Raw genomic sequence first — 26275 nt, forward strand, 5'->3', positions numbered from 1 at the left:
CGTGTCCTTTTACGTGCTTGTTTTAGTAGAACATCCTTTTACCTGTGTTTTAGTGAAACGTTCTTTCACGAGTCTGCCTTAATTAGCCTTTCATCTGTGTCCACTCTAGCTAAATGTTCCTTCACTTGTTTGCCCGAGCAAAACACCATCCAACACAAGTGACTTTCCAAAGAACCCTTAAGTTTCTACTTTAGTTTCCCCACAGAAACTCATCACAGGTTTGCACAAAATGATCAGACATAAAATATTTGCTAGAGAGTCAGCTAGTGCAGGAGTGCTGGTGCACACCTATAGTCTCACCTCTTGGAAAGGCTGAGGCAGGAGGATGGAGAGAAGGCTGAGCTACATAGCAAGACTGTCTTAAAAAAGAAGAAAACAAAGATAGGTATGGTGGCAAATACCTGCAACCGTAGCACTTTGGGAAGTGGAGGCTGGAGAGTCAGGAGTTCAAGGCCAGTCTCAGTTATATCTGAGGTCAGCCTGAGAGCTCTATAAGAATTTGCTTTACATTTTTTTTTTCTTAGCAGGGCACTGGTATTGTCTTGAGTCAAAGACAGCATGGTCTACAAAGTGAGTTCTGGGATGGCCAAGAGAAACCATGTCTCATCTTGAAATAAAAAAGTGATACTCCCAAGTGTTATAGAGTTATAGTAAAAATAAGTGGTAAAAATCATGTAAGTAATAATTTATATGACCTATGACCTGTTAGAAGAGCTATTTAACAATGCATAAGCTACAATTAAAACTTCCTCTAGGATCTGCTTGTTTTTTTAGGAAATTTTACCAAATACTTCAGTAAGGAATAAGAAACATCTTAATTTTGAATGGGGTCTCACCAAGTCTAACTGACCAATTAGAATTCTTTGAGAGGTAAAAATAATATATAATTTTATGACTATAGCAAAATTAGCCATGAGCAAAATCCTACCTAAACACAGCAACTGAGCACCACAGAATCCGAGGGAATGTGCACCATGTGTCATTTGTCCACATGGGTGTGACTGTTGTTTTTCTAGGCAACTACCAAAAAAAAAAAAAAAAAAAAATGACAATTCTAGTTTAATGCTTTCATAATTCCCTAGAGCAATGGATCTCAACTCATGGGATTATCTGCTATAGTTTGGATCTTAAATGTCTCCCAAAGATTGCTGTTTAAAGGCTTGGCTGCCAGCCATGACTGTACTGAAAGATGATGCAGCTGAGGAGAAGGAAGTCAACTAGAAGCATGCTTTTGAAGGGGATATTGCATTCCCAGCCCCTTCTTTTTGTTTCACAGAGGCCATGAGTCTCTACCACAGGCTGTCTCAGGCCCAAAGCAACAAGACAAACTGATCATGGACTGAAATCTCAGAAAGTATAAACCTAGAAAAAACAACAATAATTAAAAAAAAAAAAAAAAAAAGACAAAACCCAAAACGCTGATTTTTTTTGAACCATGGTCTAACATTATACATTTAGAATATTTAGAATAATGAGTTTGAACAAAGCTGTTCATAAATAAAGAGGTCTCACGTACTGACTCGTTTTATGTCAACTTGGCACAAGCTAGAATATTATAGAAGAGGGCACCTCAATTGAGAAAATGCCCCCACTAGATTGGTGTATGGGCCAGCCTGTGGTGCATTTTCTTGACTGATGATTGATGTAGGAGGGCCCGGCTCACTGTGGATAGTGTCATCCCTGGGCTGATGTCCTGGGTGCCATAAGAAAGCAGGCTGAGCAAGCCATGAGAAGGCAGTAACAGCAACCCTGCATTAGCTCTTGCCCTGACTTCCTTCTGTAATAGACTTATAAGCTATATGGGGAAATAAACCCTTTCTTCCTCAAGTTGCTTTTGGTCATGGTGTTTACCACAGAAATAGAAACCCTAATTAAGACAACTGTATATCAGTTTAGAATAGCCCCTTAAAACACAGCATCGGAGTTGGGGATTTAGCTCAGTGGTAGAGAGCTTGCCTAGCAAGCGCAAGGCCCTGGGTTCAGTCCCCAGCTCCGAAAAAAAAAAAATAAATAAAAATAAAAAAAAGAAAAAAGAGAACTATAAAACACAGCATCGCTTTTTCATTGCAAGTTCCCTTGCAGACAACTTAGTAAGGCTTTATCTCAAAATAAAAAGCAGAAAAGGGGCTTAGGGTGGTATTCAGTGGTAAAATATTTGCCTAGCATGTGCAAAGCTCTAATTCAATCTCCAGTACTACAACACACACGGAAGGGAAGGTGGGCGGGAGGCAAGCCAGTGAAGGAAAAGGTCCTGAGAAATGAGCCTAGAGTTACAAAACACACGTGAAGGGCCACCAAAATGATTCAGCGGGCAAAGGCACTTGTAGCCAAACATGCCCATGTGCACACACAAAACAGACAGAGAATGGAAGCCAGAGATTAGAACAATTTCAATTTAGAGAAATAAAGATTTGGGGGAAAGAAGACTATATAACTAAAATGGAAGTCTGTTCATCCAAATAACAGAAAAGAACAGCATTTTGCTTTTATTTGTTTTTGTTTTTGTTTTTTGTTTTTTTGTTTTGAGCTGAGGACCGAACCCAGGGCCTTGCGCTTGCTAGGCAAGCGCTCTACCACTGAGCTAAATCCTCAACCCCTAGCATTTTGCTTTTAAAATAAAACATGTAGACAACTACAAGATGACTCAATAGTCAGAAAATACATTTGAGTTCTATATAAGTAAAACATATACAGGGTTAAGTACCTGAACAGAAGAGGACATGCCTAGCATGGATAATGGATTCAATCCCAAGCAATACATACACAAAAAGCCATGTGTGTGGTTGTGTGTGTGTGTGTAAACAAACATTAAAATCCAGAAGGGAAAAGAAAAAGAAAAAGAAAGGCTCTAAATAGTTAAGAATAGACTTGACACTGAATGCATGTAATTTTTTTCTTCCCTTTGCACCAAAATGTTCAAATTAAAAACAAACAAACAAACAAAAAAACCCAATCTTATAGAGGCTTGGTCTTTTGCTTGTATTGTAATGCTAAATACTGGCCCCCAGTGCCCGGTTGCACACAGGGATGAGAGAGTCTGCACGTACCCAAGTGACACACTCGAGTGAAGCTATGTAACCTTCTGCCCCAAGTAACCCTGATTGGTGAATTAAGATGCCTACAGCTAATAGCTGGGCAGAAGAGAGATAGGTGGGGTTCGTGGGTTCCCAGGCTTGGGGTCTGAGAAGACCAAGAAGGCAAAAAAAAAAAAAAACCAGGAGAGAGGAGGAAGCTGCCAAGGAGTAAGCTATGAATGAATACATGACTAGGAGAGCTAGCCAACTGGAATGAAGAGCAGTCCAGATAGAACATAGCAAGTCATAATTCAGGGTTATTGATGGGGAAATAGATTATAATGGTATAGAGAGTAGATGTCTGCCCAGCTCTATGCTGATTAAGATTTATTATAAAGAATGAAAGTTGTGTGTTTTTTGCCTGGTAACTGAATGATCAAACATAGGATAGAAACCCTCATTTGAGATTAAATAGTTTCAACAACAATTTCAGGTAAAATGACTCAGCAGGTTAGGACACTTGCTGTCATGCCTGACAACCTTGATTTTATTTCGAGGACCCACAGAATCAATACCTACAAGTTGTCATCTGACCTCTACATACACACTAAGTGCCTAAGCATACATTCACAAAGTAAATAAATAGAACAAATTTAAACCAGGCTGTGGTGGAGCATGACTCAATCCCAGCACTCAGGAGGCAAAGGCAGGTGGATCTCTGAGTTCAAGGTTAACCTACCTGATCCGCCTAAATTTGCCCAGCTCTTTTGTGCATCTAATAACTTTCTATTTAAGTATTGACTCCTAAGGTAGATAAACAGACCCTTCCATATACATGTTGCAAGTCTCCTAGACAGAATCTAGACTTGCTTACAGGTCAAGTAACCCAAAATCACAGATGTTCTGAATGATGGGAGTTTCATTCATGAGACATCTGTTGCTCAACCAACTTAAACAAAATAAAACAAAAAAAAACAAGAAGTCTCAGCCTTAGATTAGTAGATAAGAAACAGCTGTTTCTATAGACACAGACAGGCATGGGCATTACATAGGATGTGAACATTGAAGAGGACCTCCAATAGCCACTGTAGACTGCTGCTGCTCTGCCTGTAAAGCATAAAATTAACAGGGGCCAGCAAAATAGCTGAGCAGGCAAAGGCACCAACCGCCAAGCTCAAGGCCCAGAGTTCAAGCTCCAGAACCTCCCACATGGTAGGAGGTGAGAAGCAACTCCTACAAGTTGATCTATGCCTTCCGTACAAGTACCATGGCATGTGTGCACATACACACAAATAAAATGTAATGCATGTAAAATAATAATAGTAGCAGCAATATTAACAACATGCAAACGACGGAAACAGATGCTCAGGCTCCAGGCACAGCAATTCTGACTCAAAGCTTCCTAGTTTCTAGAACATTGTCCTAGTCCAACACTTAATGTTTAAAAAACTAAGACTCAGAGAGGGGAGTTTATCCACAGGTTACAAAGGCTTATTTATATTTATGGGGACATAAAGCTGAAGGCCAGGACTCTACTCTAGAGCTCATACCAGCACTAAGGGCACAGAGTTCTTACACACGTCACCCTAGCTCCCTGTGCCTTCCTTACTGCCTCTCATGGCATATTCTCTACCTTTATCACTCTTGTTTTCAGTAACATGTTTGATTTCCTGCCTTCACAAGCCCTTGGTAGGAACTCATTAAATTATTAATTGGCACTTTTAGATTTGGCCCTATACTTGGATGTCTGACAGAGACCTCACATCTAATAGACCTAATAGCAACTTTTGATTTCCTCTTACACGCATCCTTACTCAGAAAATGATACTGCCAACCTTCCAGGTGCTGAAGCCAATTTTTTTCCTTCTTACCTCCCACCTAACCCACAAGCAAATACCATGCACCAAACTTCAGCAACAAACAGCATCACTTTCCCTGGATTCTGCCTGGTCTGTAACAGCCATGGTCAACAGAACAGCCAAATGCTGCTGTGAAAATATAAGTCAGATGATGGCCTTCTCTCAACCTGCTCCAACAGCATCTTGTCTCATTCTGAGTTGATCCAGTCTTCTTGAAGCCCACACAGCCTGCTGGACCTCACTGGCACGTCTTCCCCATAAGATTCTCTCATACCAAGTCTGCCATAGCACCTACAGATCTCCTTACCATTCTTCCAGCATTCTGGTCATGCTCCTGCCTCAGAACTTGTACACTTCCTACTTTCTCTAATCTATAAGACTTTGCCCACCTGATGCATACCAATAATTCCATAATTCAGGAGGCTGAGTTGGAAGCCAGCCTGGGCTACACAGAGATTCAAGATGAAAAGACAATGAAGAGAAGAAAAGAAAGATTCTTGTTATGGGTCTCTGTGGGCTTCCTCGTATCCTACCAATTGTTGATCTATGTATATGCTCTTCATGATCTCCTCATCCCTAATCTCCAGCCCTTTATTCTGCTGTTTTCCATAGCACTTATGACCACTGAACATATGGAACATATATCTATTTCCTTATTTGTTTAAAAACCCTACTGTGTTTACTAGAAGGTGACCCACCATTAGAATGTCACTAGATCATTTGTCCAGAGTTGAATTATTCAGGGATAGTCAGAAACTCTCAAGCTTAGTATTTGACAAATATGCAACATGTTTGTGTGTGGTTTCTAAGACTAGAGGTGGGGGCTGGAGACTAAAGGCAGGGTACTATGCATACTGAAAATATGCTTTACCACTTCTCTACCCTAGCTTCTGAAACTCTCATAAAGAAAGACTCATAAGGAAAGGATCAACCTGGAGTAGCCTTTGTGAATCGTGGATCCCTACAGAAACTGATTAAGTCTAAGTATTTCATCAGTGAAAAATACCTCCTGGTCTAGTCCCAGGATCATCCCAGACATCTGAGGGTGAGAACAGTGAGAAGCCAATGGAGATGAAAGACTAGCTCTAAGACTAGGAGCTAGGACCCAAGAGGAAGATGCAGGTTGATCCTGAATCATAACAGGATACAGATCTATGAAAAGACTAAGCCCCATTAAATTATGTATTGTAAAGGTGCTGCATGCTGTGTGAGCCTTACCACAATAACGTTGGTGTGTTACAAGAAAATGGAGAAGGGACTGAAGAGAGTGCTCAGTGTAAAAGCACTGGCTTTCAGAGGACCCAGGTTTGATTTCTATTTGACCCAGGCTCACAACTGCCCATAACTCTAGTTCCAAAGGATAGAACACTTTCTTCTGGAGTCAGAGGATACCACATATGGTATAGAGATATACACACAGACAAAACACCCATGCATATAATAGAATAATAATCAAAATTTAAAAGAAAACAAAATAGAGGTGGAGGGAATAAGAATTATCCAGACTATAAAGGAGACTGAGAAGCAGAAAGGAGGCAGGCAACAAAGTCATAGAGCTGGGGTGCAGATAAGATCTGATACGTTGTAATCTGCACTTACTCTACCTTGCCTTACTTGCAGTGCTCAGTAATACCTGGGCCTCCACTTGTGAGAACAGAATCCAGACACTTGAGAGAAAGGAGACAGTACTCTTTGCTCACACACTGCCTAAAGGAATCCCTCCCACTGAACTTTATAAAGCATCGTGCCTTGGTTGTAAAAACTCCTCAAAATTAAGCAGGAAACAAAGAACCTCAAACTTGCTAGAAACAAAATCGCCATTCCTGGGAGGAGAAAGTAGCCATTCTACAGGACCACTGAATCCCGTATCTCTAGTGTCACTGGTGGTTCAGAAGCTGTCCCTTATCGACCATAAGCAAACAAGAATTGCAAAGATTTGAAAGCTGAAATGTTACGGGAACACAAAGACACACTGCTAGCTTTGAGATCTCTGTGGCTGGCACCAGTGAAAGTAGGGGCTTCTCTCAGTTGCCCCGACACACACAGAGATGGTCCTAGCTTACAATGCCACAGGAAACCCATTTATTTATTTTTTCTTTTTTCTTTTTTTTCGGAGCTGGGGACCGAACCCAGGGCCTTGGGCTTGCTAGGCAAGCGCTCTACCACTGAGCTAAATCCCCAACTCCAGGAAACCCATTTATTTTAAGTTGGAAATATAAATAAAAAATGTAACCCTAGGGTTGGTAAGACAGTCTCTTGGGTGAAGACTGCCAAGCCTAACAACCTGACTTTGCTCCTCTGAACCCACATGGTTAAAAGAACCAACTCCTCCAAAATTGTCCTCATCGTCTTCATATACACACTATGAGAAGTACAAGCACACAAATTAAATAATATTAAATTTTTTTAAATTTTATAAATGACCAATCATCTCGGTCATTTATACACTGTCAGTGTCTTCAAACACACCAGAAGAGGGCATCAGATCCCATTACAAATGGTTGTGAGCGGTGCTCTTAACCACTGAGCCATCTCTCCAGCCCCTTGCTTTGTTTTTAATGTAAGCCTGATGTGGAGATACATGCCTCTAACTCCTTGTGGGATGGAAGCAGTATTTACTTTAAGCCCAGCTTGGACTGTGTGAGACCGTGTCTCAAAAACAAACAAAATATATGATACCTAGCCTACTTATCTGGTTTGAATGTATCCTTTACAACTCTTTTTTTTTTTTTTTTTTTAAGATTTATTTATTTATTATATTTAATTACATTGTTGCTGTCTTCAGACACCAGAAGAGGGCACCAGATCCCATTACAGATGGTTGTGAGCCACCATGTGGTTGCTGGGAATTGAACTCAGGACCTCTGGAAGAGCAGTCAGTGCTCTTAACCACTGAGCCATCTCTCCAGCCCCCTTTACAACTCATATTTAAATTTAATGACCATGATGACAGTATTAAGCAGGTAGGACTTGACTTTTCTTCCTTTGGGGTTCAGAAAATGATAGAAGATCTCACATAGCCAAAAATGACCTTGAACTCCTCCTAACTCTTGCTTCTACCCTCTAAGGGCTAGGAATATATGAAGTCTAGGGTGGGTCTCTTGAGAGGAGACTAGGCCTTAAGGGTTCTGCTCTCATGAATGGAAAAATGGAGGCAGGAATGGTTCTTAGTAAAAATGGGGTTCAGTCAGAGTTCTTTGTCTCACATACATGCTTTCTAGTTCATATCATACAGCACAGAGGCTCCCAAAAGAGATGGGATGTGGCTCTTTGACTTTGGAATTCCCAGCCCCAAGAACATGAGCCAAATAAATTATTGCCTACACGATTCGGTCCATGGTATTTCTCTTACAGCAACAGAAAACAAGATGGAAAACAGCCCCGCCAAGCAGCATGGATTGACCACACAATACATTGTACCATATGGGTAGTTAATCTATGTGATCTCATGGCTAGCTACCAGAAACTGTGGCACACTGCCACTGCCCAGCAAACAGCCAGAGGACAATGAGAATCCAAATTACAAGTTGTGTCTCTACTGAATGCATATCACTTCCATTCAGACCAGAAAGTTAGGCACTCAACGTACCCTTCCCTTTCCTATCCTTCCCTATTCCCTACTCCATGTGCTATCAATCATATTCCTCCCTCCCTCCCTCCCTCCCTCCCTCCCTCTTTCAATCACCTCTCTTCTCTCTAGAGACCTAGATGGTCTCTTCTTTTTACTGTTCAGCTCTAAGGGCAGTCAGCCTCTGCTCTAGCCTTAATCTGTAGCAAATTGGCCCCAGCTAAGGGAGCCTCTCACCAACATCCAGCTGTATTCACCAGTGTGCCCCTGTAATGTGCCTGTTGCTCTAAGACAGTGGTTTTTGACCTGTGGGTCCCAATCCCTTTGGGAGTTGAACAACCCTTTCACACGTGTCACATATCAGAAATCCTACATATCAGATATTTACATTATGATTCATAACAATAGCAAAATTAGTTATGGAGTAGCAATGAAAATAATTTTATGGTTGAGGTCACAACAACATGAGGAACTGTATTTAACGACCACAGCATTAGGAAGGTTGAGAACCACTGCTCTAAGGAAATACCAGGAAATATATCCAATAGTATATCACTATGTACCTTTCTAACATCAGACAAAATGGAACAGTCAGGGTTCTTATGATGGCTGGCTGCCTAGACATGAACCCTGTGGCCCCTGCTACTAAGGAAACTGAGGCAAGAAGATTACTTGAACCCAGGAGCTTGCAGCTAGCCTTAGTAAAACAGTAAAAGCCTATATCAAAAAGAGGGGGAAAGCCCTTATCTTACTTATTTTTTTAAACACATAAAGTGAAACACTATATTACAAGTATAATGATATGATACATGGGATTTGCCTCAAGAATTACAAAAACAGGAGAATGACACAGGAGGGCACAGATGAAACAAGATTGGCCATTAACTGAATGATGTTTTTAATCAAATTATTTTCTACAACACATAGGTTTCAAGAAAATAGTCCTTTGCCTCCATGGGTCAAACCAGATAATCCTGAAAATTATATCCATCAGGACAGATTGTAATAGTAATAATAAAGGGAAAATAACAACTCTTGGTAAGAATGTGTGAAACTGGAATCCTCGTGCATTGCTAGAAAGAATATAAAATGGCATTGCTTGCTGCTGGGTGGTGGTGCAGGCCTTTGATCCCAGCACTCAGGAGGCAGAGGCAGGATCTCTCTGATTTTGAGTCCAGCCTGGTCTATAGAGGTAGTTCCAGGACAGCCAGGCTACGCAGAGAAAGGGTCTTGAAAAACTGAATGAATGAATGAATGAATGAATGAATGAATGAAATGAATGAATGGATGGTATTGCCACTATGGAAAATTCCTCAAAATTTTTTTTAAAAGAATGCCAAATGACCCAGAAATCCATTTCTAGGCGTATGAGCCAAGCATAAGAACACAGACCATTAATATCACTATCAAGGGGCTAAAGCAGGAAAGTCAAGTTCAAGGCTAGCTTAGGCTATACAGCAAGATCCTGCCTCGAAATAAACACATTCATTCTCCCCCTCCAAGGCCTCAAAATATTTACATGTTCCTTCACAGCACCCACATTTACAATATCCAAAGGTAGGGCAAACTCACACATCTATCAATGAATGAACTGATAAACAAAATGCCAAATACATAAAAGTGGAATGGTATCAGTCTGAGAACTAGGGATTTAATAACTCAGTGGTAGAATGCTTGCCTAGCTTAGAGACAGAAAGGAGAGGAGGAGGGCAGGAGTGGGGGAAGACAAGAAGATTCAGACACAATATGAACAAATCTGGAAGACATGATATTAGGGACGATAAACAAAGACAAATATTGAGTGATTCTATTTACATGACATCCCTAAGGCAGGCAAATCCATACAGAGAAAGTAGAATGAAGGTCGCCCAGAGCGGAGGGACAGACAGGTGTTGTCCAAAGGAACAGAGCTGGGTGGTGGTGGTGATGGCTGCATGACTGCAAGTTACTTAATACCACGGTACATTTAAAACTAGGAGACTTTGTAGTATTTTACCACCAAACAAAAACCAATGAACAATAAAAGCGTTCTTGTAGCCAAATTCAGCTCTTCAAGGCCAGCTCAGGTCAACCTAAACGTCATACCTTAGTGAGGTTCTCAAAACAAGGGTGTGGTGAGCGTTGCTGGGGAAGTATAGCTGCGGAGAAAGGACAAACTACCTAGGCACATCGTCTAGAGTCCAGTCACCACCTATGGAAAGAAGAAAAACAAAATCTTTGTAAATGGGTTTAAAGATAAATGTTAAAAGGAAGGAAGGAACTTAAGAAAACTAGTAACTAGTAACAACTACCCCCAACAAGCCTGAGGAAAAACCTCTAAGTTCAAAGCCGGTCCCAAAGGCTTAACTTCCAGCCCCAGACATGCTCCCCTCTACCTAGCCCAGCACGGTGGTGAGAATCATTAGGGGAACTGGTATAAAACTTACTTGCCACCAAGAACTGCCTGTAGCTGCCTATGTCCTTGCCTATATCCTGTTACCTACCTTTCCTGAAAGGTTTAAGAGCTTGAATCACTACCAAATTTAGTCATGTTTTCTTATTAAAGGGTTTCATTGCTCTTGTTGGGTTTTTTTGTTTGTTTTCTTTTTAATAAGACACGTCAGTCTAGGGAGTAAAAATGTAACAGTAATTTCCAACCCCAATAAGCCTGTAGAAAAGAACATGCCATCATCTAGTTATTTTATTTATAAGCTATATGTCAAGACTGGGCAAATCTAGCGTTGTACAAACTTATTCCCCAGCTATGAAACCCTTTGCTACTTGTAGTTTCTTCTGGCCACATGGTTTTATTCCATCTTGCTTCCTCCTCCGCTTCCACCATCCCTTTCCCCCTTCCTCTCTCCACCTGCCCCCATTTCCTAAGACCTCCCATCCCACTTTTCTCCTCCACTATTCAATCACAGCCTTTATTTGATCAGTTAAAATGGAGAAAAGGTTCACATGAGATCACCAGAGTACGTGACCAATCGAATGTTCATTTGGGGTGGGGGATGGGAGGAGAACACCTCTAGAGGAAGCAGAATTAACATCAGAATACAAACATCAGGCAATCCACAACCGAAAGAGGAAGGAAAAGGTTTCATCTCTTTAATTTCTTTTTTTGTTTTCTTCCTGGCCTGACCCGGAAGTTGCTAAGTAGCCGGGCTAGCCTCAAACCCATAGAGATCCTCCTACCTCTGCCTCTCAAGTGCTAGAACTAAAGGCATGCACCACTATGCCTGGCTTTTTCTTTTTTTTTCTCTTTCTTTCTTTCTTTCTTTTTTTTTTTCGAGATTTTATTTATGTATGAGTAGACTGTAGCTGTCTTCAGACACACCAGAAGAGAGCATTGGATCCAATTACTGATGGTTGTGAGCCACCATGTGGTTTCTGGGAATTGAACTCAGGATCTCTGGAAGAGCAACCAGTGCTCTTAACCACTGAGCCAGCTCTCCAGCCCTGGCTTTTTCTTTAAATATGCTCCTTCTGCCCTTTGCTGTCTCAAACAAAACATGAACTAAAAGAAAGTGTAACATCAAAATTAGGACAAAAGCCAGAGGCTGAGAGCTGAAAAGGTAAGAGTAGGTGCTGGGTCTATTGTCCGGTGGCAAATAAGTTCTGAATGCACCTGGTTATTCACTCCAAGTGAAGAACCTTAGTGCCTCGAGCCATGGGTCTCTGGCCTATTAACCAGAGCGCCTCTGGTGTGAATAAACAACCTGGCTGCAGAGAAGGGGCTAACAGACTCACGGCCTTACTGACCCAGGTTGGCTGTTTCTCCCAAGTCACTGAAATCGCAGACTCTGAGTTTGATGTAATAACTCTGCCCTCATCCAACAAGAAACTTAGCAGTAGGTGGACCACAACTAGCACTCAAAGCTCTCAGGCTCCAGCCTGCTTCCAAGACCAAGGTGCCCTTGTACTAAAAGCTCTGAAGCTTCTAGGCATTTTTCCCACTTCCCAACATTGCATAAATTTTCCTTCAGTTTGGTATTGAGACATTGATGCTCTTGTCATAATTATGACACACCTTAGTGTTGTAAGACCAGGATTAGAAATCATTGTTCTAGTATATCTTTCTAGATTAGAGGTTTTTTTTTTTTTTCAACATCAGAAACATAAAAGCCTGTCAGAGATTCCAGGAACTCATTACATTTAAGCCACTCTACAAATAAAGAAATAGAGGTCCAGAGGTGAGGTAATCAGATCGGAAAAGGTAGACAAATTGAAAAGAATTTTTGTTACCTGAAAGGTTCCCAGCATCCCTGACAAGATCGCAAGACCCTGACCTAAGGCCTTCCATCACAGGGCCTTCCAACACCTGCTCACACTAACTACTGCACTCCACCCAGTGTACTCACGCTAGCCACTGGATCTCTATTCAGTGCTAAAGAAAGGGCTTATCTAACCTTTAATCAGTAATTCTCATCCTGGATGAACTCCTGACTCCAGTTCAGACCAATTGTGTCTCAGTCTCTAAGGGGGCCCCTGCACTCACCTTTCTGTCTTCTTAAGCACTCTGACCTGCAAGGTGTTTCCATTTGCTTTTCTCTCCATGTTGATCACCCTTTCCTCAGACATATGCACAGCAAGTTCTCCATCAGATCTCTTTCCTCATCCACTAACCATCTAAATTCACTCACTGTGTGTGTGTGTGTGTGTGTGTGTGTGTGTGAGAGAGAGAGAGAGAGAGAGAGAGAGAGAGAGAGAGAGAGAGAGAGAATATAAATGGAGGTCTGAGTAGGATACCTGGGAGTCAGCTCTCTTCCTTTACCACATGATCCCAGGTATGAAACTCAGGTCATTAGGCTTGTCTGCAATTCTTACCCACTGAGCCATCTCACCAGCCCCAACTTCTACATTTAAAAAAGAAATCTGGGGGTTGGGGATTTAGCTCAGTGGTAGAGCGCTTGCCCACCAAGCGCAAGGCCCTGGGTTCGGTCCCCAGCTCCGGAAAAAAAAAGAAAAAGAAAAAAAAGAAATCTGATGGGCAGTGGTTCACACCTTTGACTCCAGCACTCAGGAGGCAGAGGCAGACAATTTCTGAGTTTGACGCCAGCCTGACTTACAGAGTAGAGTCCCAGGATAACACAAAGAAACTATCTCAAAAAAAAAAAAAAAACTTAATGAATTAAACTAGGAAAGTGAGGGACTGGAGCGACGGTTCAGTGATTAAGAGCACTGGCTACTCTCTCAGAGGATCCAAATTCAAGCACCCATTGCGGCTCACAGCTGCCTATAACTCTGATTCTAGGAGATCCAATCCCATCTTCTGGCCTCTGCAGGCATCAGGGTCATATATAGTGCATAAACATATACACAGGCAAATATCCATGTATAACAGAAAAAGAAAGAAAGAAAGAAACTCAGAGCTGGAAATGTAGCTCAATAGTATAGGCTTTGTCTAGTACATGGGAGACCCCACGTTCAACACCCAGTATTATCAAAGACAGAAATCTCTCCTTAAATCCACCAACCCACCACACCTACTTGATTTCCTTTTTGTACTTTTCACCACCTCTCCTATTCAGTACTTTCTTGTTTATTGACAATAAGTCCCTAAATTCCTAGGAAATAAGATCTATAAAGGGAAGATTTTAATCATGTTCTCTGCTACGTTCCCAGTGCTTAGAATAGTGCCTGGTTTACAGCCAATCTGCACATCAGAACCACCAACCTCAAACCATGACTTGCACTCAGGAGCCTGAGACAGGGGCCTTCCAAGTTTGAAGGCAGCTGCAACGTAGAGACTCTATCTAAAAAAAAAAAAAAAAAAAAAAAGCCTAATAAAACAGAAACTATTTAGAAATAAGTGTTTCTAGTCAAATTAATCCCTTTAAAGGGCTTGTGAGTCAGATAATCTGTCCTGAGAAACAGAGCCATAGAGACAGAAAATGAAGTTGAAAGGAAGCAATGGAACGAATGGATTTCAGATAGAACCCTAGTGTATCTAGAGCCATAAGATAAAGGATTGCTCGACCAGGCAGGGACCTGTTCTCAGCAGACCAGAAAGAACAAACAGGATCTTCTCTGGGGTGACAGTCCGAGAAGAGACCACCGAGGAGGTGACCCCTACTCACCACCCCCCATCCACCTAAGGCAGCCTCTGGCTTCCTACTTCCTCTTCACACCTCAACTGCTTCAGAGGCTTGTTTGACACCATGAAGATGTCCAAGGTTGGAGCACTGCGAGCCTTTGTCAGTGGCTATGGTGCAGATGTACCCCTGTCATCATCGAGTCTCAGCGACACCATTTGTCCCCTCCCAAATCTGCCTTCTGACCTGTTGTCTCACTCCTGACCACCTCTGGTCTTTCCCTGTGTCATCACTTTGTGTGACTGAGGCTAATTCCCCTCAAAACTACACCATCACGTGATTACTAAGCTCAAACAAAGCAACCCTAAAACAGTTTCTTTCTGCCTACCACCTCAGATTTCACCCAGGCGAGGCTCTCCAGAAGCCTCAGAATCTAGGCCTAGACCAAGCCCTCTGATGAGACTGCAGCAGCTGCTGCTTCACCTCCTCAGGACACCTAGCCACTGCCTTCCCTGTTACATCGCTAGTGAGAGATCAGACTGGAGACTAAACAAACTAAATCATGTCCAACGTCTACTCCTACCAAGAGCAATCTCCTTCTCCTCAGAGAATCTCTTCTTCCTTCTTTTCATCTTCCAGCTTCCAACTCTATTCCCACGCCATCTACATCATATGTACACTGCATACATGTGCACATACATTCATTCATTCTGCAATGGTATTGCCAGTTGTAGTAGTTCATCAAGGTAACCGAACACCCAGGAGACAAGGCGAAAAGGCTGCAGTAAGCTTAAGGAAAGAGACACTGGGTCATGACAGGGATTCAGAAAGCCTTTTTCAACTGCAATTCCTACTCCCAAATCAGAAATTGGAGAGAATATATCTTCAGTTCTGAAACAAATGGAAGAGCAGTGTGGATAAGGAGAAGTTTTAGGCAGACGAGCAAACAGGAAAGTCCTGAAGCAGGAGCAGAGGGAGCGGATGAACAGGAGGTAGATGATGAAAGGCCACTGCAAAGACTTCTGCTTTTAACATTTATGCTATTTTTAATTATGTGTATGTGTAGGTGTCTGTGTGTAGGTAGGTGCACTTGTGTACAGGAACCTGAGGAAGCCAGAAAGGTATCATGCGGTCTGGAGCTGGAGTATGAGTGTTTGTCAGGTGCTGATCCTTTGCAAGAGCAATATGCACTCTAACCACTGAGCAACCCTCCAGCCCCTAGGACTCGGGGCAAGGGATGATACAGTCTATACTTTATGAGAGATCTGTTTTCTCCTTAAATAATTCTCAAATCCTTCAACTGAACAGTTATTAAAAAGGGGGTGGAGAAATAGTCAAATTCCACCTCTATTCCAAAGCCTTCAAATCTAATGTCAAATACAGTTTACCCTTTGACCCAGCCAATAATATCAGATAGGCCAGGTATCAGAAGAAAAGGTGGCTTAGAAGCCTGGGACAGGGAGGCAGTACTGGCTCACACCTTTAATCCCAGAACTTGAGAGTCAGAGGCAGGTGGATCTCTGAGTTTGAGGCCAGCCTGGTCTACAGAGCTAGTTCCAAAACTTCCAGGCTACAAAGAGAAACCTTGTCTCACAAAACAAACAAGCAAACAAACAAGCAAACAAACAAAAAACTACAACATAAGATAGCCATGAAAGTTTCTAGCTGAGTATAGTAGCCTTATTTCTACATTAGGTACCCACTATGTGCCAGACTTTGCTTCAAAACAGACTGTTCCTGTCCATGTTTGGGAAACTATAGTCCTAGCACATGAAGGTAGAAGCAGAAGAATCTGGAATTCAAGGCCAGGCTCAGCTACATAGAAAGTTTAAGGCTGACCTGCTCTACAGGTTACCCTATCTCAATACCAAAATCAAAAAGTTTCTTTTAGGGCCCAGAAGATGGCTCAGTAGATGAGAACACTGACTGCTCTTCTAGAGGATCCAGGTTCAATTTCCAGACCCCAAATGGCAGCTCACAACCATCTGATTTCCAGTTCCACCCTACCCCACTCCCGGGTAGTTTATTCTTTAATGATAAACTACTAGGAGTATAACATCTCCCAGGAGGTGTAAATAATTTTTAAATTCTCTCTAGGTTAGAAATGCGAAAGTAATGGCATATAATCCTGGAGTGCAATGAAGTAGGCTTTTATTTTGTGAGTGGGGCTCCCAGTCAGAGAGCACAGGGTCAAAGAACGGCGACTGAGTATGTAGCTCAGTGATAGAGTGCTATCCTAATGTTCAAAAGGCCACGGATTGAATCCACAGCACCAAAACCAATTAGAATTGGGTGTGATGGGGGAGCAAGTAATGAAAATGAAGTTATACGACTGCCACCATGTCCTTCCAAATGGTGTCATTCTATTCTGGTGCCAGAGGTAACCAGCCACCTCAAATGAGTGGCACATAACCACCACCTTCAGAAAGAAAAGCTCATGCAAGAAACCTCAGGTCTAGAAGTAAAGTGTTCTGTCTGTAATTGCTTGCAGGGAAAGCTCCTAACAGCAAAGTTCATCTCACATGATTTCTTTATTCCTATGAAACACAGTGCTCTGGGTAACACTTGACTGTACCTAGACTAGCAATGATGTGCAGATGCAAAAAAAGCTTCTACAGGTCTTGAGATATGAGTAAAATAATCTTGTGCTAGGTATGATCAGGGAGGCTGAGGCATGAGGACTGTGAATTCAAGGATTCAGAGTTGCACTAGGGACACATGGTGAAAGTTGGTCTCAAAACAAACAAGGAGCTGGGCATGTGATGTATGAATATAATGCCAGCACAGAGGCAAAAGAACCAAACATTCAAGACTGGAATATACTACAGAGAGATTTGAGGCTAGCCCAGGCTATACGAGACCCTGTCTCAAAAAATAAAAAAATAAAAAACTAACCAGTTATGCTGGTACAAGTTTTTAATCCCAGCACGAAGAGGCAGAGGCAGGTAGATCTGGATCTCTATGAGTTTGAGGTCTACCTGGTCTACATAGCAAGTTCCAGGCCAGCCAGGACTATATAGATTGACTCTGTCTCAAAACAAAAACAAAAACAAAAGCAACACACACACACACACACACACACACACACACACACACACACGCATGCACGCACAAGGTTAAGACAGCGAGCCTTTCCTGACCAATCTAAACAGCTGCTTGGTGCCCACTCCAGGGCTTCTCTCTCCTCTGGAATGACAAAGCTGGGGCTTAGTTTTGTTTTCAGACTTTGGGATAGGATGGGCTGTAGTTATGACCAACCCATACTTTCTAAATCGATTGTTACAATCAATTTGTAACATGATTGTACAATCACCTTGTCCTTTGCCTTGTACAAGTTAACACCTCTGACTTGATTAACTGAATTGGCAGAAAGGGGAATGCTGTAAACTTCAGCAAGTGAGGGTGTAAACATGAAGCCACAACCAACCCCGCTGGCTCCCACTCAGATAGTCCGTGATATCCCTGCATCCAAAGACACAAAGGAGAGACAGTTCCCCTCACCCAAAGGGTCTAAAAGCCCCCAGAAAGGCAGAGATCCTAGGAATGTATGCTAAACTTACACATGAACCCAACTCTTCCTTTGCAGTCTCTTACACTCCAAGACTCTGTACCCTCAAGACTTCTGCATCTTGCATGTAGATGTGTGAAAAGGAGAGTGAGCCCAGGAGTCTAAGCAGAAGACAGCCCAGACCACAGTGGAAACCAGGTCACACCAGAAACAAACGTATCTTTAGAAGCTTTCATAAGAAAGCACTCAAGCCAAGGGTGGTAGTGCACTTAGAAGGCAGAGAGGCATGTGGATCTCTTGAGTTCGAGGCCAGTGTGGTCTACGGGCTTCTACAAGGCCTTCAGTGTTTGTCTCCAAAATTCCAGGACGACCAGAGCTACACAGAGAAACCCTGTCTTGAAAAACAAAGAAACGGGGGTTGGGGATTTAGCTCAGTGGTAGGGCGCTGCCTAGCAACCGCAAGGCCCTGGGTTCGGGTCCTCAGCTCGGGGAAAAAAAAAAGAAACCGAAGGAAGGAAGGAAGGAAGGAAGGAAGGAAGGAAGGAAGGAAGGAAGGAAGGAAGGAAGGAATCAAGGAATCAAGGAATCAATCCAAACCGGGTAACTGTGTGGTGGTGCCTGCCTGTAATTCTAGCAGTGGGGGGTGGGGGGAGTGGGATTTTATAATTCCAGATTAATCTGTAATCCCCTGGGCGGCTAAGACAGAATGATTTTGAGTTGAAGCTACACTAGACTAAAGATCCTCAACCACCACCTCTATGAACACCCCCCAAAAGAGACCCAAGTTAGGCTCACACTCTACTCACTACACCAGGCTCTCTGGATTCAAGGACTATTTCAGTCAGAGGTGCTAGCCTACTGACAAGGCAAGCCACCTCAATGCACATCTAAAAGCACTTCCCTTCATGGCAGCCCAGGAGATGCAGTCAATTCCAACATCAGATTTCTTTTACAAGACACAGCTCAGTTTCAATTTTTGTTTCCCTACCTTCAATGTTTGTCTCCAAAATGAAAGTAGACCTACTGAGTACTTATTTTTTTATGATGATGAGATATTAAAGCCTTTATAAAATTCAAATGATAGGAAAAAATACAAAGCATAAAATTGAAAACTACACACTCAGAGGCAATACCTCATAGAAAACTGTTCTCCAGGGGAGACACCAGCACGCAGGTTAGGCTTGGTGCCTTCTTCAAATGAGTCTACTTTGTGTGAAAGATCCTTAGAGCTACCTCTGGACTACTCAAAATACTCAATTAAAAAAAATAAAAGCCAGATGTGGTAGCCCTTTCCTTTAATCTCACCAGGTAAAAGGCAGAAACAGACAGATCTCTGAGTGTATGGGCAGCCTGGTCTATGAGTTCTAAGACAGCCAGGGCTACGGAGAGATATTCTTCCTCAAAAAATTAGAATAAAATTCAGCAAACATTTTAAAGTTTCAGAATCTTTCAGGAGTCCCAATAACTCTGGAAGTTTTAAAACTAAATATAGGCTAAAGCCATGTGGACTTCATACACACATCGACTTGAGACAGGGAATCACTTGGCTCTTGGCCACACGCACACATATTCACTCCTCTTCATTCAACCTTGTGAATCTTTTCACAGCCACAAACAGACATTACATCCTGTCTTGTCTACTAGAGTATGTAATCAGAATGAGGGGCCACCGTTACCTCTTGATAGAACACCCACAGATTCTGAAAAGCACACTATAAAGGACTTAACTAAAGTCACACAGTAGGATAATCCAAACATTGATGGCAACATCAAACTTGAAATTCAGTCTTTTACTTCTCTGGGATGCATAAAACTATGCTTTGGATAAATTATAACAAAGTACACTTTTCTATTGTCAAAATAAAAGCAAATTTGTCTGAAAAAAGAAAAACCTTTCTTAAACGTAATGACCTAGGGTTGGGGATTTAGCTCAGTGGTAGAGCGCTTGCCTAGCAAGCGCAAGGCCCTGGGTTGGTCCCCAGCTCCAGAAAAAAACAAAAACAACAACAACAAAAAAAACCTTAATGACCTAATGAATATTACATCCTACATTCCTAGGGCAAGCAACAGACTAGATACTCACAAACAGAAAGACATAGGTTTTAGGTACATGCAATTATTCTACCTCATACACACTAATTTTCAGAATTCTTTACCATTCAGAATGTTCCTATTTTTATAGAAAAAGGAAAAGTTAAACAAACGAACATAGAAAAATAGAGATGTAAATAAAATATCTAATGCAAATACCAAAAGGACTGGGAGATGAAACAGTGGTAAAACACTTGTTTATCATACACAAAGAATCTAGGTTCAATCCACAGCACAGCAAATTACAACAAAACAAATATCAAATAATAAACTGGGCGTGGTAGCCCACGCTTGTAATTCTAGCACTTGAGCATTTGGGAGGCAGAAGAATTAGTTCAAGGCTAGCCTGGTCTACAAAGTAAGTTCCAGGACAGCCAGGGCTACACAGAAAAACTGTCTCAAAAAAGACTAATAAATAGATGGCTATTAGATAGTTCTGAATACAGGATTTATCAGCAAGCTTTAGTTCCTTTGTATTCCATTCGCATATCTCTTTTACATGTATATATTTTAGAGATTTTTTTTTACAAAGATTTTATTTTAAGCATGTGTGATATATGAATATACATTCATCCAAGTGTAGGTGTGTGCACAAGTCAGGTACCCACAAAAGCTGGACAAGCCCATCGGATCTGCTGAAGCGGAGTCACAGGTGTTGCAAGTCTCCTCATATGGACAAGAAACTGAACTCAGGGCCTCTGCTAAACAGCAAGTGTCCTTAACTGCTGAGCCCTCTCTGCAGCCTAAATTTTTATAGAGTTTGAAAAAGAAAAAAATTCTACAGCCTGGGTTACTTCCTGAACAACTCCAATGCATATGCCCATACTGTTACATAGCCAAAACTACCCACACCACGCAGAACGTGCTTATACTTTCTCTGTTAGCCTAGTTAGAAGAACCTCTCTCAGGGTATTTCCTTTCTTTCTAAAATTTATTTATTTTTCTTTTTTAGCTAAGAAAAGATCTCTTATGTCATAGCCTCAAACTTGGTATAACCCAGAACTTGTCAACATTTCATTTTTTAAAGTTATTCTTCCTCTTTCTTAAGTTTCATAAGTGTAAGATCCCATCCAAATAATACAGCACTGTTAACTCTATTAATAATTATTACCAACTATATAGAGCAGTGCTTGAAGAAAGGCTAACATAGAAAGATCGTTCATGTCCATGAAGCCTGAGAAAAGCAATGGGAATTGAAGAGGGAGTTTGTTAGCTGCCTAGCCCTAAGCAGAAAGGGGAAGTGAGCTGGGAACGATGGCCAGAGGACAGAAACATCTGTCACTCTACAGTTCCATTTTCATGGTCAGTGAGGAGTTTAGTTTACTCATCAGTCTCCACGTTTTCTTAATGAGTCAGTCTCCCTGACCTGAATGAGCTGAAAATCTTACTAAACTCAAGTTCTGGTCTCAAAGCTAGGAACAGATACTGAATGAAGCCCAGGGTTCCGAAAAGACAAAGCTGCCCCAAGCTGACAAAGATCATTGCTCTCTAGCTACAACCCCAATCATGGAATGCATGTGCTGTATCTAATATTCTCTGACACTTCACCATAGCTTGCAAATAAAATACAAACTTCTTAACCTGTCTCTCGCATAGCCCAGCTATCTAGCCTTATCTCCAGACAATGAGGTCTCTAATAACTGCAAGCTTCCGTGTTCAGGATTCTTTACCTAGAATGTCCCTCACAATCTTACTAACCTGAAAAATTCTTATTCCTCCTCCAAGACCCACTTCAGAAGCCACCTTTTCTTTTAAGTCTTCTCTCTCCCCTTCCCCCCAAACATTTTTAGAACCTCATGTATCCCAGGCTGGCTTCAAACACTGTGCATAGCTCAGCTACTGATCTTCCTCCCACCTTCCTCTACTCTCCAGGTGCTAGTACTACAGGCCTGGCTACCACAATTTGTTCTCAATAGCTCATTAACCACCCCCAAATCAGAGAATTTAAATAGAAGTTATAATTCACTGTTAAAATAATTGACTTTTCTTAGATACGCTACTGGAAAAAAAAAAAAAGGTACCTAACAGGTCTCACCTTGTACGTTCTAGCATAGTATCAAAACCCAAAATGAGATGTCAATGTTAAATGATCGATCTTGGGGACTGGAGAGATGGCTCAGCAGTTATAAGCACTGACTGTTCTTCCAGAGGTCCTGAGTTCAACTCCCAGCAACCACATGGTGATTCACAACCATCTGTAATGGGATCCGATGCCCTCTTCTGGTCTGTCTGAAGACACTGACAGTGTGCTCACATACATACAATAAATAAATCTAAAAAAACACCCTAAATAAAGTAGATTTTAAAAAAATAATTGATTTATGGAGCACAGCATTGGCATTAAGAGAAAAAAGAAGGAGTTGGGGATTTAGCTCAGTGGTAGAGCGCTTGCCTAGCAAGTGCAAGGCCCTGGGTTCGGTCTCCAGCTCGAAAAAAAGAAGAAAGAAAAAAAAAAAGAGTAAAAAGAAAGGAGCTAGTTACACAAAATTCAATAATTGGATTAGCACAAGGTGTAGGTGGTACTCAACTTTAATCACAGCACTCAGGAGGCAGAGGCAGTTGGATCTCTTGAGTTCAAGGCCAGTCAGAGCTACACCTAGAAATCCCGTCTCAAAATAAAACAAAACTGATTTGTCTGTTTAATCTTTTCCAAAATAGTCCCAGTATAGCTAAGAAACAGCATTTTTTTTTTAGTTATGGCAACTAATATTTGAACAAGTGATTCTATAGCTCAATCTAATCTACATAACTCTGTGAAATACATACTTGCATTGAAGATGAGGAAACTGGAGCATAGGAAGGCTAGATGGTTTAAGCCTATGGTTAACAAGTGTCAGGAGTAAAATGTAAAGTCCTGGGGTCGTGCTGGAGAGATGGTTCAGTGGTTAAGAGCACTGACTGCTCTTCCAGAGGTCCTGAGTTCAGATCCCAGCAATCACATGGTGGCTCCCAACCATCTGTAATGAGATCTGATGCCCTCTTCTGGTGTGTCTGAAGACAGCTACAGTGTACTTATATATAATAAATAAATAAATCTTTAAAGTCCTGGGGTTGGAGATGGCTCATTGGGTAAGAGTACTGACTGTTCTTCTAAAGGACTTGGCTTTGGAAACACCCACAGGGCAGCTCACAACACATCTTTTAACATTCAGATCTGACACCCTCACACAAGCATACACACAGATAAAACACTAAGGCACCTAAAACAAAAATAAATCTAAAAAGAAGTAAAGTCCTCTAGTGTGACTCCAAAGCCAGAGAGCACTGGTATCAGGCGGGCCGGGTTTAAATTCAGCCATGTTTCAGTTGCACAGTGGACACATCATCTCACCCCTGGGCTTGTTGCCTAGTAAATGGATGCGAGAGCCTCCTAGGGTGTACAGGAGTAAGGTAGCACTAGCTACCCACCTAGCAGACACTCAGAAAGGCTACTGCATTCTCCCTTCCTAAAAGCTGCAAAGACCTTACAGAGGACAGGATGTGCCCTATACTCGAGATCTTTTAAACAGAAGAAATCCTTGCCTTATCTAAGTCAGAACAGAGCCGGGGCCAGAGGCCTTATAAAATGCAAATACTCTTAATTACCCTAAATTACAATTCAAACTAAAGAGGAAAAGTGACCCCCCTACACCCCAGGCCTGGGTGATCAGACAGGCCCAGCTCTCCACAGACTTTTATCTCCTTTCTTTCCTCTGTTTCTTCTTCTAGCCCCATGAACCTCTTTCACTTCCTCCAAGTTGCCAAACTGAGTGCTGTTCCCCACATGGTTACCGCTTAAACCTTCTTTGGGTCGTGACCTAATGTATGGTGCTTCTTCAGGGCCCCCAATTCAAATAATTCTCTTCCTCATCTTTTTTTTTCCTCCTTGAACTCAGGGTTTATAAATTTTATGTTGCTATTTCCTTCAGAGTATTGTTCTAAAAACTATCTGGGGCTAGGACTCAAAGGCAGAGTCTGTGCTTAGCAGGAAGGCCAAAGGATTGATTTCCCCCACTGCAAAAACAAACCAACCTGAAACATACAGGGGGGGGAGGGGACAGAGTGACAGAGACAGAGAGACAGAGGGAGCCCTTCATAGAGCCCTTCATAGACACTTTGCCATTGTAATATTAACTAAATCCTCACTGAATCCAAGAGTGCTGGTGTCTAGTTATCCCAGCATTCAGAGGCTGAGGCAGGAAGATCTAGCTAGGCCAGTCAGGAAGACATGCCACCCCTTTACCTCAGATTTCTCTTTCTCTCTTTCCCCCCTTCCCCTTAGTATTTGGTGCTTCGTAACATACATGTTTATTAGACCCTGTACTTCTCACACATTAAAGGAAAACTCTCCAAGGGCAGTTATTTTTCATTGCCCGCCACATGGAAAACATATATTTGCTGACAAACATTTTTTTTTTTTTTCTGGAGCTGGGGACCGAACCCAGGGCCTTGCGCTTGCTAGGCAAGCACTCTACCACTGAGCTAAATCCCCAACCCCCAAATATTTTCTTATATTCTTACTGGACTTTGTCTCTAGGCCAAGATCTCCAACACTAAAATAGAGGTGTCTTTCTGGTGGACACAGTATCTCCAAAACCTAGTTCTGTCATGACACATACTACAAATGCTCAGGAAAAAAAAAATGTTTACAGTCAGGCATGGTTGCCTGAAGTCCCAACTAATGGGGAGGTTTAAGACAGGAGCTCAGTGGCCAACCTGGTTAAAAGTGGAAATGGGGGAGGGGTAATGAATCAAAGCCATCTTCAGTGGAGCAGTAGAAATGGTCAAAAAAAAAAAAAAAAAAAAAAAAATAGCACCAGGCTTCCCTTCTCTTTCAGTGTAATGTACCTGTCAGTTTAGCAAACAGACTTCTGAAATCGCACTCAGTACCATCAGGCCAAGCACATTGTGTGCTCAGCCAGTGTACACCTGACACAAGCACACTCTAGCTCCTACACGAACACAGGCCACAGGCAAATCCTGGTCCAAACCCATTTTACCGACCCAAGTCCCACTCTCCTAAAGCAGAAACTATCTAGGCTTGTCCTGAATACAAAACATGTTCCCTGGGTGGGCCTGTAGGTTTATTCCAACCCTGGACTTTTAATGTCACCTCCGGCCTGCTCATAAAAATAGTTAAAAATCCCTGACCACCTCCAATAATCCTACGGTTCTCAAGAGCAAGCATACCTAAGGTCATATGGACCCCTCCCCCTCACAAAAGCTGATTCAAGGCCAGGAGGCCATCTGTCCAGCAGACGCTCTCCTGTGCTCCCCCCAGGTCACACGGAGCCTTTTCCCCCCAGCCCCTCAGTTGGCAGGAAGAGTCCCCGCAGAGAAATAAATCCAACCCTGATCAACAGGCCTGGTCACCCCCCTAAGAACCCCAACTCTGGAGGAGGAAGACCTGTCTGCCCCGGAGAAGGATCCCCCGGGGTCAGAACTTGGGCGAGGCTGAGGGGAGACTGAGGGGCGCCGAGGAGGGCCGACGTTCCAAGCGTCTGCCCGGTGACGGCACCCGGTCCTCGCGCGGCGGGGACCGTGGAGCTGACAGGGCGTCCCAGCCCGGTGAAGTGCACCGTTATCCTTGCCCGGGCCGGGGGCTCGGCGGGCGGCCGCCTGTCGCGCGCGGGACGACAGCAGAGTGCCCCGGCCGCCCCTGATCGGCGGGCGGCGGCGGCGGAAGGGGTCCGGGCCGGGGGCGGGGTAGGGTGGTGGCCAGGGCCCGCCTGGCGGCGGTCGGGGGAAGTGGCTGCCGCCTGGGGCGGCGAGCAGGGTCCACCAGGCTACAGGGCCGGGCCGGGGCGCGGACAGAGCCCGCTCTCCTCAGACTCCCCTGCCCGAGCTGGAGCGGCCCTGGTGGTGGCCTCGCCCTGTCCGGGCGGCGGGGGCGCCACCTGGCGGCGGCGGCCGCAGCGGCAGGCCCGGGCTCGGCCGCGCGCGTCCCCAGCGCCGGCTGCGGGAGCCACAACATGGCGACGGCGGTGGCGGGCGGGGGCTGCGGCTGGGGGCGGAGCGGGGGCGGAGCCGGGCTGGCGGCGGGACCTGGCTGAGGCCGCGGGTGGGAAGGGCGGGCGGAAGGCGACTCGGGCCTGGGCACCGGCCAGGGCGGTGCGGCTGAGGAGCTGCCCCGGCCCGGCCCGGCCCGGCCCGGCCCGGCCTGGCCCAGCGCGGCTCTGTGCCTTCCGCCTCCCGCCTTAGGCTGGCGCGACCCTGGCGACGCTGACTGCGGGGAGGGGGTG

At 43.3% G+C, this 26275-nt stretch overlaps 1 protein-coding gene across 1 annotated transcript in view; it reads right to left on the reverse strand.

Annotated features, from left to right (window-relative positions):
* Znf592 (zinc finger protein 592) overlaps nt 1-26012 on the reverse strand; it is a 48583-nt gene extending 22571 nt beyond the window's left edge. The window contains exons 1-2 of the mRNA XM_032893328.1: nt 25931-26012; nt 10527-10632 (exon numbers count right to left, since the gene is read on the reverse strand). The gene's annotated coding sequence lies outside the window, so the exon portion shown is untranslated. The remainder of the gene's footprint in view (nt 1-10526; nt 10633-25930) is intronic.
* Between the last annotated feature and the right edge of the window lie 263 nt (nt 26013-26275).

This window comes from Rattus rattus, chromosome 2 (genome assembly GCF_011064425.1).
Source record: "Rattus rattus isolate New Zealand chromosome 2, Rrattus_CSIRO_v1, whole genome shotgun sequence".
In the NCBI taxonomy this organism is placed as follows: Eukaryota; Metazoa; Chordata; class Mammalia; order Rodentia; family Muridae; genus Rattus; species Rattus rattus.